Below are 13,826 nucleotides of genomic sequence, written 5' to 3'. Positions count from 1 at the left end.
GGAACTTAAAGACAAATGGACAGATGTCCAGGGTTAAACAGTTAGTAGAGCAGGCAGGTGAGTACCAGGTCTGGAGTCAGAAAGATTCATTTTTCTTAGTTTAAATCTGACCTCAAACACTTCCTAGCTTTGTGATCCTGGGTAAGTCAATGAACCTTGTTTGTAACAGTTTCCTCATGTGTAAAAATGAGCTGAAGTAGAAAATGGCAAATCACTTCAACATCTTTGGCAAGAAAACCCTAACTGGGATGGCAAAGAGTTGGACATGACTAAATAAAAACAAATAACAACAACACAGTAAGTGTTCGAAGTCAAATTTGAATCCAGGTCTTCCTGATTCTGGACCAACACTCTTTAACTGCCCCCTAAATAGCAGTTCATTTGTAACAATCTGGTGGTTTTAGTGGATTGTAAAGACTTGGTGAATCACCACCATGATAAGGAAGCCCCCAAATGCTAACACAACCCTGGACTCCAAAACGAGGTAGTTGGCAGTCCTGTGCTGTACTCTAGATTAAAGACTGTGTTGCATCCTTTTTGTAGTGGAGTGGGGTGATGAATTTGGGAGTGTCCAGAGGGGGCAGTAGGATGGTGAAGAAATTCCAGGTCTGGACTCAGTATAAAGACTAGTTAAAGGTCCTGAAGAGGTTAGGTTAGAGAAGAGAAAGCTCAGGAGGAACAGTATATACAGTATCTGAAGGACTGTCATGGGGAAATGAAATCAGATTGCTCTATCTGTCTGGAGAGGACAAACTAGGAGCAATGAGTAAACCCTGCAGAAAGAACAGTTTCCACAGTATGGAAAAATTTCTTGACAATTTTTTGTTGTTCTGTCATTTCTCCATTTGGAATTTTCTTGGCTGAGATTCTGGAGTGGTTTGTCATTTCTTTCTCCAGGTCATTTTACAGATAGGAAACTGAGGCAAACAGGATTAAGTTAGTAAAACAGCTAGTAAGTGTCTGAGTTGGATTTTATCTCTGGTCTCCTTAACTCCAGTCCCATCAGTTCTAAGTACTGTTTTATCAGGTGCCTCTAAAATGTGGATGACATTAGTGCCTTCTACCCCAATGTAACCTTATATCGACCTAGCATGTGTTTCATGTAGACTTATGAAGAAGACAGCTAGGTGGCACAGTAGAGTGCTTGGCCTCAAGGCAAAAAGACTCCTCTTTCTGAGATCAAATTCAGCCTCAAACACTTACTTGCTGTGTGATCCTGGGGAAGACATTTAACTCAATTTGTTTCAATTCATTATCTATAAAATGATCTGGAGAAGAAAATGGCAACTCACTCCAATATCTTTGCCAAGAAAAAACCCTGAATAGGATCACAAAAAATCAACAATTGAAATGACCAGAAAACAAAAACCTTATGTATGAGGTGGAATTAGACTATAAAAGTCATTCATTGTTTATACTCAGAGTTGTCATTACTGGTTTTGATCACCCAATAGTAATCCTCCATCATCTCAAGGTGCAAACCCTTTAGCCCTGAGTTACATATGGTGAGTACATAAACCCTCCCAAACTCCCACATAATTAACCCAAACCAAGCAAGTGGAAGAGCTAATGACTCAGTGGATATAAGGAATAATCACTCACCCTCTCCCCCCCAGCTTCTCTTCTTCCAGCTGTGATATATCAGGACTAATCTGAGTTGATTCTGGAGAAGGGAGTAGGTAAAGGGATAGCTTGCTGGTACCCCCTACTCTGGTCCCCAGGTGACTGTGAGTATATATGTGTACATGTCTCACTAAGGCAAAATTAATCCTGAATTTGGGGTGCCTGATTTTTTATTTTCCCTGATCTTGGGTGAATGATTAACATATGTAATATGGTTATGTTCTGGTTTTGAGGTAACCTTGTAAATTTGAGGGTCCTGGGAGGCAACAGGTTCAGTGATGAATGGCATCAGGAGAAGAGTTCCCAACAACAATTGCAATGATCTTGGAAAGACCAGTCAATGATAAAAGGATTGGCTCAACTCTGGTTATTTTACCAGGTAATTCATACTAGAAATTATTCATATGTGCAGTATTTTGTGTTTAATATTTCTTTTGTTTAGCAATAAATAACCTGTCTTATATCAGATTGTAGTTTGCGTCCCAATTTCATTTCTCCTTTTTAGAGAAAATCCTGGAGATGAGCCATAAACTAAACTATGAGAGAATTTTTCCTTAGGGCAAAGACTAGGGAGAGGGAAATTAATGAGCAGAAGTGAAAACAGGGAACCTAACCTAGACCCAGGCAAAGAACAAGCAGTGGGCACAATAACCTAGCTCCTATGCCCTAAAAGAAATTCTTTAATGTCAGCTAAGCTCTTAATCTTCTTGAGACTGTTTCCTTAGTTACAACATCTTCCTGCTTCCTTATCTATAAAACAAGAGGGGTTAATGTTCTTTGACATGCCTTCCAACATTAACTCAATAAACCTAGTCCTTTTGGCACCAACAATGATACTTCAAAAACAGATCATGTATCTCTTTCTAAAAGTCAATTCCCTTGAGGACAGGGACTGTAATGAGCACAGCACCTGGGATATAGTCTTTTTTAATTTTATTTTTAATTTATGGAATAAGAGAAGCCTTTCTATAACAGTACAATAAAAAAGATGATTATACATGAAACTACATGATACTTTTTTTGCTAAATATTTGTGGTTTGGTTGATATAGGCAGTTTTTTGTTGTTCAGTTGTTTCAGTCATGTCTGATTGTGACCCATTTGGGGTTTTGTGTGTGTGTGTGTGTGTGTGGTTTGCCATTTCCTTCTCTAGTGCATTTTCTAGATGAGGAAACTGAAGCAAATAGAATGAAGTGACCTGCCCTGGGTCACACAGTTAGTGAGTTGACTGAGGACAGATTTGAACTCTGGAAGATGAGTCTCCTTAACAACCAAAGCCCAGCTCTCTTATCTAGGTTAGGTTTCTAGTTTTTACTTCTTCTGCTCATTAATTCCCCTCTCTCCAGTCACCTAACTGCCCAATATTGGCAGTATTTATCTCAAAATAAAACTATTTATAGTGTATACCTAAAAAGAATGAATATTTCATCTGAGTTGTAATTGTTATATAAGAGAAAGTTTGTGGTACTCTTTTCTAAAGATGTTGGGGAACCAGACAACCAATCAATCTGCCCTGAAATGCATTCTTTTTTTTTTTTTTGACTGACCAAGGTTAGAGTATTAGATTCTTTCAATGGAACACATTTACTCATGATGGATAGTATGGAAAGAGAGTTAACTTAGACTTGAGACCAGAAGAAACTTTGTCCAGGTTGTTTGCTTCTGCAAATATTTGACTTCTGCAGTAGAAATATAACTTGAGAATTTGGAAGGAAACTAAAAAGGTAAATAAAAAATTGGGGAAGCCCTCAGTATAGTTCAAATTTCTTTGTTTTTTTCCTGCCTTGTTGGTCAACTGATCTGGAGAGTTGAATATGAATGTTCCCAAAGTTCATGACTTAGTTTCCAGTTGTCGGAGAGATCATTTGTTCTTGAGAGGTCTATTTATAAGGACATGATATGTTTGTCAAAGGCTTCATAATTGATGCAACCATTGGAATCTTCTTGACCTGCCAATAGGGCTTCTACCTCCTCTTCATCTTTTCACCCAGGATAGCTAGAATGGGACAAAGCTCAGCAAACATGACTGTACCATTGCCCTCTTTGTCAAAGACATGCAGCCCCTCAATGAAGTCTTCATAACTTCCCTGGTCCTTGTTGTTGTAAATAGCTGGCATCATGGGAAGGAACTGCTCAAACTCAATTTTCTTGGCATTCAATTCTTCATTGCTAGGGTTTCCCAGAACCTTTTGACCTCTGCATTGGTTGGGTTGGTATCCAGAGCATGCAGGACATCATGAACTTGGCCTAATGTGATCTTGCTTTCACCAGTTCTGTCAAAAGAGAAGGAAAGCCTCCATAAAGTCATGATGGAGATATTGAGAAGCTGGTGAAGTGAGCTGAGGGCTGCTCCTGTTCCTGAGTCTCTGAAACTCATTCTTTTAGAAGTAACTTATTTTCCTGGTGCCTTATTGAAGAGTTTTCAAACTGCTGGAGGGACCAGAAAGTTTCTCCACATACACATATAGGTTCTTTTTAAAATTTATGTATAGAATGTTCTTTTTTTCTTGACTGAAGATTTGTTTGGGGGTGGGGAAGACTCCCCCCATATGAATTAATATGACTAAAGACTCCATATAAAAAGAAAATAGAACAAAGTGAAAAATGGATACTACTCAGAAATTGGTAACTGGAATAAATCAACATGTTCAATTCATAAGAATCCATAGAGTAGAGTCAACACTATCCTCCCTTTGAAATGCTCTAACGCAGTAGTCTCAAACTTAAATAGAAACTGGGACCACAAAAGGAAGAGGGAGGAAGGGACAGAGGGAGGAAGGGAGGAAGAAATATGTGTATATATATATATATATATATATATATATACACACACACACAAATGTATGTACATACTATATATATATATGTATATTATACACCCCAAAGTGTAATTTTTTAAAGTCAATTAAACCTTCAGAGATCCTTTATGTATATATATTCATTTATTTATTCCCTTCTTTCCTTCCTTCCTCTCTTTCTTTCTTTCTTTCATCAACACATCAAAATCAGATAAGAACTACATTTTAGTCTGTCTTGGCCTCACTTAGGAGGGAGAACATGTTTGATAACTCCAATAAAGAGTTGCCTTTCAAAATGCAAACTAGAAATGTACAAATCTTTCTCCCCACCCCACCCCACAAAGCTTTGTAATAATGCACTGTTGGTGCCAGGGCATATGGATGGGACAATTATTGAGGCCAGCTTTCATCACTGCCTTCTCTGCATCATTGATCAACAATAGGTCCCAGGCCAACCCTACTTGGCCCAACCCTTGACTGGCTCAGAGTAAATGTAAATAGAAACTGTTTCTATTTTGGCCAGAAAACCTGAGGTCTTCCCCCTCCCAGGTTAAGTTGAATATTTAAAGGTTCTGTCCGTGGCAGAAGAAGTTTTCTTCAATGAAGAGTTAACTAAAGCATTTGGGAATTAAATTTAGGGTCTGGTTCTTGCTATCACCCATTTCTAATGCTCTGAGAGAACTAGCCTAGACATGGACCTCAAGAAGGTGATTTGAGTAATTCAGAAAATAATGGGCATCTGAAGTTGTGGGGACTTGTTCAATCATAACCAGTCTGTAGTGTAGTATTTGCTAGTCTGAGTTACACTGATAGAGCTTCAAGCTCAGCATCAAGAGCATCTTCCATGGATATGCTGCTACCTGGGATACTGGTCCCCTGAATGCTACATATAGCTCCCCTACAGCCCCACTTCTTCCCTATTTGACCCACCACAGCTGTTTCCCAAACTCAATTTACCATCTCCCACTTCCATAATTTTGCAAAGGTTGTTTCCTATATAAGAATTATATTCCCCTATCAGCTGAAACCTCTTAGAATTTGTAACTTTTTCTAAAGTTCAGTTCAGTTGGTTTTGTTCATTCATTTTGGGTTTTTGTTTAAGTGAGGCAGAGTTGCAAAAGTCTTCAGCCTCACTCTTCCAGAATCATCTGAGTGTAGTGGTAAATCAAAAGTTAAGCATCTGGTGATGGCCCATAATGCATTGGATGACCTTGGTATATTTAAAGCTTGACTTTAAGGTTAGTTTAAATCCATCTTCCAAGATGGTTTTACTGGGGTGAGGCCATTGCACATGCTACAACTTCTTGGAGCCAGAGGAGAGAGTTGGATGACAGGTGGATGCGAAAGGCAGATTAACAACCCTGAAAGGGTTCAGTAAGTCCCCACAGTGAAGGTGTTTGTCCTCCCTACACACCCCATACACTTCCTAGATAATCACCTCCCTCCCCCATCTCCACATTTGCCTGAGTTAACTCAATGCTCCCTTCCACTCCAATCCTTTGTTCAGCTTCTCCCTTGGAGTTATGGGTTAGGCAACATCTATATGCCTGATCCCCACTCCCTCTGAATGGTTTTCAGAGTATCCTTACCATCTGCCATGTTGTTTTGCCTACCAGATCCTAAGAGCCACTGGAATTTTCCTGTAGCTGAATTCTCCTTATCTGCTGTCTCTCCCAATGAGAATTTTGAATTACTTAAAGCAAGCTCTGCTTCTCTTTTCTATTTCTATCCCCAGGACTAAGTGCAATGCCTTGTAAAGAATTAATTCTTTTCCTCTCCATGGTAAAGTACAAATTTGCAAGGAAGCAGTAGAAGGGAACCATAAGGAAGAGTTGACTTCCCTAAATCTGTTAGCTAGGTGGACTTCAAGGGCTTACTTTCTTAACCTGCTGTGTCCAATTTTTGTGAAGTGCCTGGAATTCATTAAAGAACAGTGCTAAAGAAACAAATAAATTTAGTTGCTTACATGAAGGCAGGGTCCTCTCATGGGGCTTAGAGGACCTTTGTTTAAGGGCACCAATAAAGAGGATGCTTTCTCCCCAACCATCCTCACATAGAAGCTCCATATTTAGCTATGCCATGATATAACCTCTGCCCTTAGGCTAACAATACCTCACCCAGACTATGCCCCTGAGTTCCCATCACTGTGGGTTCTCAGGGGATTTCCAACCCTGGAAGGGTAAGAATCACATGGCTCCCCCTCCTAAAATAATTATACTTATGGCATGTATCTGTTATCTGTTCCTTCATCCCTACTTCTACTTTTTCAGCCTGGACTTCTTGTTTCTAGTCTTATTTCTCTTTTGATGATTTAAGAAGTTCCTGCCTGTTTTTTTTCTCTGAAGTCCTTCTCTGATACATCCTCATGGTTTGAGGAGAATCTTAGCATTGGAAGGGACCTCAGCAGTCATTGAGTCAAACATCCATCCCCTCTGAAATATAGGTGGGTGATGCAACTTTATTTAATTAGGAGCCTTCAATAAGGGAGAACAAAGCTGCTTTGTACTGACACTGGCCCTGGACATTTTGGGAGAAAATCTGTGCTTACCTCAAGCCCAAATCTGGCTCTTTCTCCTTTCTATTGCCAGTTACCAGCTCTGTTTCTCTACATACAAGTCTAATCCCCACCTCTTTCATTTGGCTAACAGACCTTCAAATAGCTAAAGATAGGTAGATATTCCAGCTCTACTAGCTGGGTAGTCCAGGATAAGTAACTTTTCTTCTCTTTGTCTTAGTTTCCATGTCTGTAAAATGAAGTCATGGGATATTAGATTTAGTTTTGGAGGACTTGAGTTCAAATCCAAGCTTTGCTACCAATGAGATGTGATCTTGGTAGAGATGTGCTGGAAGGAATTCTCAAGAACTTCTGGTTAAATAGTGCTAAATGATCAGTGTGAGCATTTACTCCATGTCCCATGAATCCCCCACCCCAAGATCTAGGGGTTAGACTGTTGTCAAATATCTACCCAGTCTAACCCCTAGATCTTGGGGAAGTCATCCCTGCTCCCAACACTTGTCTCAATTGATTTTTGCCCTGGGGGAAAATATTCCTAGTGCAGTTTGAGCTAAAGGTTCTTTTAATGAAAATGATTATAAAATTCCCTGAACCCTCCTCAAAAGCCCTCCCTTCCCCAGCTTCAAACCAAATCAACAAAGAACCTCTTTAAATTGATTTTTGTTTTCTCCTTGAGCACTGCTGAGTTGTTTGTCATATGCTTCTCATGCTGTTTGTAGACTGGGGAGTGATCATGATTTATGGGAGAAATAAGAATAATTTCCCTTCAAATAGATGAACAAGGGTTAGCAGTTGCATATTTAATTTTGAAAGCACAGAATTTGACTGTATGAGGTACAGAATCCAAAAGAAAAGCCAAACCAGAAAACAAAGCTGCCATCACAAATGTGTGAGGACTGGCGTGAACTATGGGCTGTCACCTCCAAGCTCAGAGAGGCTTCACTAGAGAAGCTACACCAACAAAGTCTGAAAAGGGCAATGTCATTATTTACCATTGTGCCATGAAATACATGGTAGGGTGTCATTTCTTGTTAATTTTTTTTTTTAACCTTTAAATTTTATTTTTTTATTCTCATTTTGTACAAATTTTTTTTACATAAATAAAATATTCTTGTTTAAGAGTAAACAAAATACCCCTTCCCCCATGAATATAGACTTGCTTGGGCGATAAAGTAAAGGGGAGAGAAAAAATTAAAATAAAAAAATAATAGTAATAATTGTAGGTATGGCCAGGTGGTGAAATGGACGAAGCACCAGCCCTGGAGCCACAAGCACCCAAGCCCACATCCAGCCCCATAGACCCAAATCACCCAGCCATATGACATGCAAGCCACTGGATCCCCACTGCCCTGCAAAACCCCAAAAGAAAAATAAAAAGGCCCAAAATAAAATAGTAATAATAGTAGGGGTGGCTGGGTCCAAATCCGGCCTCAGACACCCAAAGATCATCCTGCTATGTGGCCCCAGGCAGGCCACCCAGCCTCATTTGCCCTGCACCCTCCCCCAAATAATAATAATAAAAAATGTTCTTCAGTCTTTGTTCGAACACCAACAACTCTGTCATGGGTGGATAGCATTCTTTATGGTAAGTCCATCGCAAAAGTTACTTCCATATTTTTCCAACATTGCCATTGCTGATTGCAACTCCCTCCTTTCTTATTTCTCCACTACCATGTACTATATTTTCTCTCTCCTTTCACTCTTACTCTGCTGTAGGGTCGCTGAGTGACGCAGCAGACAGATCCCTGGTCCTGGGGCCAAGAAGCCCTGAGCCCCCATACCACCCCTTAGGCCCAGAATCCACCTGGCCCTATGGTCCTGGGCAGGCCTTCCAATCCCAGCCCCTTGCAAGAAGTAAAAAAGAAAATGTGTTATATCTGACCACTCTCCCCCCATGGTCCATCCTCTCCTCCTTTATTCACATCCCCACCCCTTCCCCCTGCTCCCCCCCTTCTTACTCCAGATGCCTGTACCCCATTGAGTATATATGCTGTTTCCTCTCCTAGCCACCTCTGATGAGAGCAAAGGTTCCCTCATTCCCCCCTTCCATATCATTGCAATAGCTCATTGTAATAAAAAAAAAATCTTATTATGTGAAATATCTTGGCCTGTTCCCCCTCTCCTTTTTCTTTCTCCCATTACATTTCCCTTTTTTTTCTATTGACTCCATTTTTACACCATATTTTATCTTCGAATTCAGCTTTCTCCTGTGCTTCAACTATAAAAGCTCCCTCTACCTGCTCTATTAACTGAGAAGGTTCATATGAATATTATCAGTATCATTTTTCTATACATGCAGTTCATCCTCATTAAGTCCCTCATATTTTCCCCTTCTCCTCCAATCTCCATGCTTCACCTGAGTACTGTATCTGAAGATCAAACCTTCTGTTCAGCTCTGGTCATTCCAAAAGGAACATTTGAAATTCCCCTGGTTCATTAAAAGTCCATCTTTTTCCCTGGAAGAAGACATTCAGCCATGCTGGGTAGTTCATTCTTGGCTGCATTCTAAGCTCTTTTGCCTTCCAGTATATTATATTCCAAGCCCTTCGAGCTTCCAATGTAGTTGCTGCTAGGTCCTGTGTGATCCTGACTGCAGCTCCACAATATTTGAATTGTGTCCTTCTGGCTGCTTATAATATTTTCTCTTTGACTTGGGAGTTATGGAACTTGGCTATAATATTCCTAGGGGTTTTTTGGGGGGATCTCTTTCTTGGGGGGATCGGTGGATTCTCTCCATTTCTATTTTGCCCTCTGCTTCTAGAATATCAGGGCAATTTTCCTGTAGTAATTCTTTGAAAATGATGTCAAGGCTCTTTTCCTGATCATGACTTTCAGGTATTACAATAATTTTAAATTATCTTTCCTAAGTCTGTTTTCCATATCAGTTGTTTTTTCAATGAGATATTTCACATTTTTTTCTAATTTTTCATTTTTTTGGTTTTGAAGTATTGATTCCTGATTTCTGGTAAATTCATCAGTCTCCCTGAATTCTATTCTTTGTCTGAAGGATTTGTTCTCCTCAGAGAGTTTTCTTATCTCTTTTTCCATCTGGCCAATTTTGCTTTTAAAGGCATTTTTCTCCTCAATAACTTTTTGAACTGTTTTATCCATTTGACCTAAGCTGGTTTTTAACATGCTATTTTCCTCAGCATTTTTTTGGATTTCCTTGACTAAGCTTCTGACTTCATTTTCATACTTTTCCTGCATCTCTCTCCTTTCTTTTCCCAGTTTTTCTTCTAACTCCCTCATTTGATTTTCAGTCTTTTTTGAGCTCTCTCATAGCCTGAACCCAATTTCTGTTTTTCTTGGAGTCTTTAGATGCAGGGGCTTGTGCTTCCTCATCTTCAGACTGAGTATTTTGATCCTTCTTGGGCTCATATGCAAAATATTTCTCAATGGTCTTCCTCTTGTTTCTCTGCTTGCTCATTTTCCCAGCCTGGGGCTGGTTTTGGGGTGCTTCCTGAGCTTTTGGGACACTCCCACAAGGGTCTCAGTGTGTGAGGCTCTGTCCTCCCTCCTGGTCTGTGAATGACCATATGCACCCCCCTCTGCCATGGGGCTGAGGTGGGGGGGCCCTGCTGTTCTATGGGGGGCCTAGACTGCAATCAAGATCTGAATGTTGTCAGAGCTCCAGAGTCCTGTTCCAGAGGCAGAGGACAGAGCTCTGCAGTCTCTCTCTCTCTTCACTCCCCTCCCTCAGCTCAGTGGGCTCATGCCCTGGGGGCTCCTGCTTACTGGCTCCCTGCTTCTGTTTCTGCATCTGGGCTGCCAAAAGACCAAGCTGCTGGCTGTGTGCCCTGAGGGCTGGGCTCCCCGTGCTCACTCTGGCAGAGGTCCCCTGCTGTTCCCCCACTTTGTGCCCGGTGCTCCCCAGGGTGCAGCTCAGAAGACTCCCCCGCTGCTGTGAGCTGCAGCTCCTAGCATCCTGGGGCTGCCTCAGGGAGGCTGAAGTTCTTTTGCTCTGGCAGGCCACCCCTCTACCTGGCCGCCCCTCCAACCCCGGGGGAACAGAGCCTTTCTGCTCTTTTCCAGGTTACCTTGAGTAGGAGAACTGCCTCACTGGGTCCCTTTGTGGGTTCTGTCTCTCGAAAGTTTAGTTAGAGTCCTTAGTTTCAAGTTTTATCAGAGAGCACCTTGTCCCCATCTTGGCCCCGCCCCCCTCTTGTTAATCTTGGGAAAAGCCTCATATTTGTTTTTTGAGGAGAGTCCAAAAGTAAGAGTATAAGAGCAAATGAGAGAGACAGAGAAACAGAGACTGAGACACAGGAAAAATGCAGATATAGAAGCAGAGAGAGGGATAGAGAAACAGAGAAAAAGAGAGGGATAAAGAGATAGAAAGCTGGGGGTGTGACAGAGAGAGACAGGAAGAAAGAGGCTACAAGAAGAAAGAGAGTGAGGGAGAACAGAAAAAAATGAATGAATGAATGAATGAATAGAATTTTTTAAATCACATATATAACTCAAGTCAGTAGGCCCTTTTTCAGTCAATTCAACAAGCATATATCAAATATTCATTGGGTGGCTAGAACGGTATTAGACACAAAAACAAAAATGAAACAACTCTTTTTTTTCCTTTTTTTTTTTTGCAAGGGATTGGGGTTAAGTGACTTGTTCAGGGTCACACTGCTAGGTAATTATTAAGTATCCGAGGCCAGATTTAAACTCAGATCCTCCTGACTTCAGGGCCAGTGCTCTATCCAGTGTGCCACCTAGCTGCCCCCTAAAAATGAAACAATTCTTGCTATCAAACAGTTCACATTTTACTAACAATTAGGTGGGTTTAATCTTTAGGTTTTCTTACTAATAATAATCTCTACAGTTCCTTGCTCTAATCAACATCTCTCTTGGACATGTCAGAATATAACTCATTCCTCTTTGAGGATTCTCCATGCCCTTGAAAGCAATAAACTTCCAAAGCAATAAATAGAGAAAAGGTTTATCAGTGGTAAATGAAGACTAGAGGAAGGATCAGGCTCCAAGTCCTTTATCAAAATAGGAAGATTATAAACCAGAAGATCATAAACCAAAATAGGAAGATTATAAACAACCTAAGAATTCAGATGAATTTCTCGCAGTCAAATTAAAAGGTCCCTGTAACATGAATGGAATGACATTCTTTTCTTCACCTCCTTCTTTAGTTTCTGTAGATCCAGTAACTAGTCAAAGTTTCCTTGTTCTTTCAGTGCCACTTTCTCTCAATCTGGCACTAGTAGTCTATGTGGTCCCCTCCTTCTAATCCATATCCAGACTATACCTTTATCTTGATTCCCAAACTTCCTAGCATTCACCCAAGAGCAGTTTTCTTCAAAACCACCATCCTTAGAATCCTCAGTTTTCCAATCCTGGAAGTCCCCTCTCAGAGCTTTTCATATACAAATTCTTAGGTGTTTTCTAGCTGAGAAGTTGAGAAAGAAATGATCTCACCCAACAATTTCTATTACTGCTTGATCCTTTTAGCCTGAGTCCTTTCTCTGCTCACCTGCAATGCAATTAAAAGGCACTGTCCATTTGGAATATCTTTCTTCTTTTCTCCTCCTTTCTTTTTCTTCTTTCCATCTTTCTTCTTCTATTTCTTGCTTCTCCTTCTCCTCCTCCTTCCCTGTCCCTGTTTCTTCTTCTCCTTTCCCTCCCTTCCCCTTCTTCCCTTTCCCCTTCCACCCCTTCCCCTTCTCCTTCTTCTTTGTCTTCTTCATTTTCTTCTTTTACAGTTTTCCTTGAACAAGCACACATCACTTGTATTGTATTGCCTGGTTTGACCATTGAGTTGCTTTAGTAAAAAAAAAAATGGGATTTCTTTTTTAATTAAAGGAGGAAACTTTCCAGCAACAAGTCAAAGACATCATCATTCAGTTGAATTCAACACATATTAAGAGTGCCCATTATATTCATGACATGTTTGGGGTACATGGGACACCGAAGTAAGAAATGAAGCAATCTCTGCCCTTAAACAGAGCACATGGGGGTTGAGGTGATGAAGCAGGGGCCAGAACGAAGGGAGAACCTAGATCATGCACACAGATAAGTGAATGAGTGCAGGCTCATTTGAAGGACAGGGCACTAATGACAGGAGTTGGGGAAGATTTCCTTGGGGGCTTTTGGAGCAGGGATTTTAAGAGATAGAGGAGAAGTAAAGATGAAAGCATTCTGGGCAGAGAGGACAGCTTGGCCATTTCAGGAGGATGCAGAACTATAAAGCTGGAACAGGTCTCAGGAGCTTTCTACTCCAACTGACACACATCAGAACCAGAAACCCCTCTACCAGGTTCCCACAAGTAATCATTCAGCCTTTGCCTGAACAGTTCTGGGAACCCATTCTACTTTCCTACTTTCTAATTGTAAGGAAGTTTTTCTTTACATCAATCCTAAATCTTTTTTCCTTTGTTCCTCATTCCATGTGCAGTGGAACCATTGAACAAAAAGAGCCTAATCCCTCTTCCACATCACCTTTCAATAATTGTAAAAGCAATGCCTGACCTTTAAAAATGCTTGTTGATTGATTGAGAGATCTATCATATCCACATGTGATAGGACTTACATTTATCAGAATTCCTGTAACAACTTCTTTCTCCCCCTCAGCAACATTCTCCCAGTACTCTCCTTTCCCCATCTTTGGGGATTTATTTTCTCTAAAAGCAGACAAAGCTGTCCCTGAGATTGGCTCCATAATTCAGCTTTCTGGTCATCTAAAGGTCTAAAAAAATTAAATTCTTGGTATGGGCAGTTAGAACCTCTCAGACTTGGTAAATTTCTGAAGACCACCACATCCTGGACCATATCCTAATCTGATGATGTTTCTATGTGATAAGGAGGGGAGGACCTGTCCACAGAAACAGTGTCTCTGTATCCTAATAGATGCATATACTTGCCATGTAATGGCAAAGTAAATGATCT

At 40.7% G+C, this 13,826-nt stretch overlaps 1 pseudogene; it reads right to left on the bottom strand.

Moving 5' to 3' along the window:
• Window positions 1–3,506: 3,506 nt before the first annotated feature.
• LOC141506443 (myosin light chain 3, skeletal muscle isoform pseudogene) lies at window positions 3,507–13,542 on the bottom strand (annotated as a pseudogene).
• Between the last annotated feature and the right edge of the window lie 284 nt (window positions 13,543–13,826).

Source organism: Macrotis lagotis, chromosome 1 (assembly GCF_037893015.1).
Source record: "Macrotis lagotis isolate mMagLag1 chromosome 1, bilby.v1.9.chrom.fasta, whole genome shotgun sequence".
In the NCBI taxonomy this organism is placed as follows: Eukaryota; Metazoa; Chordata; class Mammalia; order Peramelemorphia; family Peramelidae; genus Macrotis; species Macrotis lagotis.
Note: the sequence above shows the minus strand (reverse complement) of the source record. Positions and strands in the feature narration are given on the sequence as shown.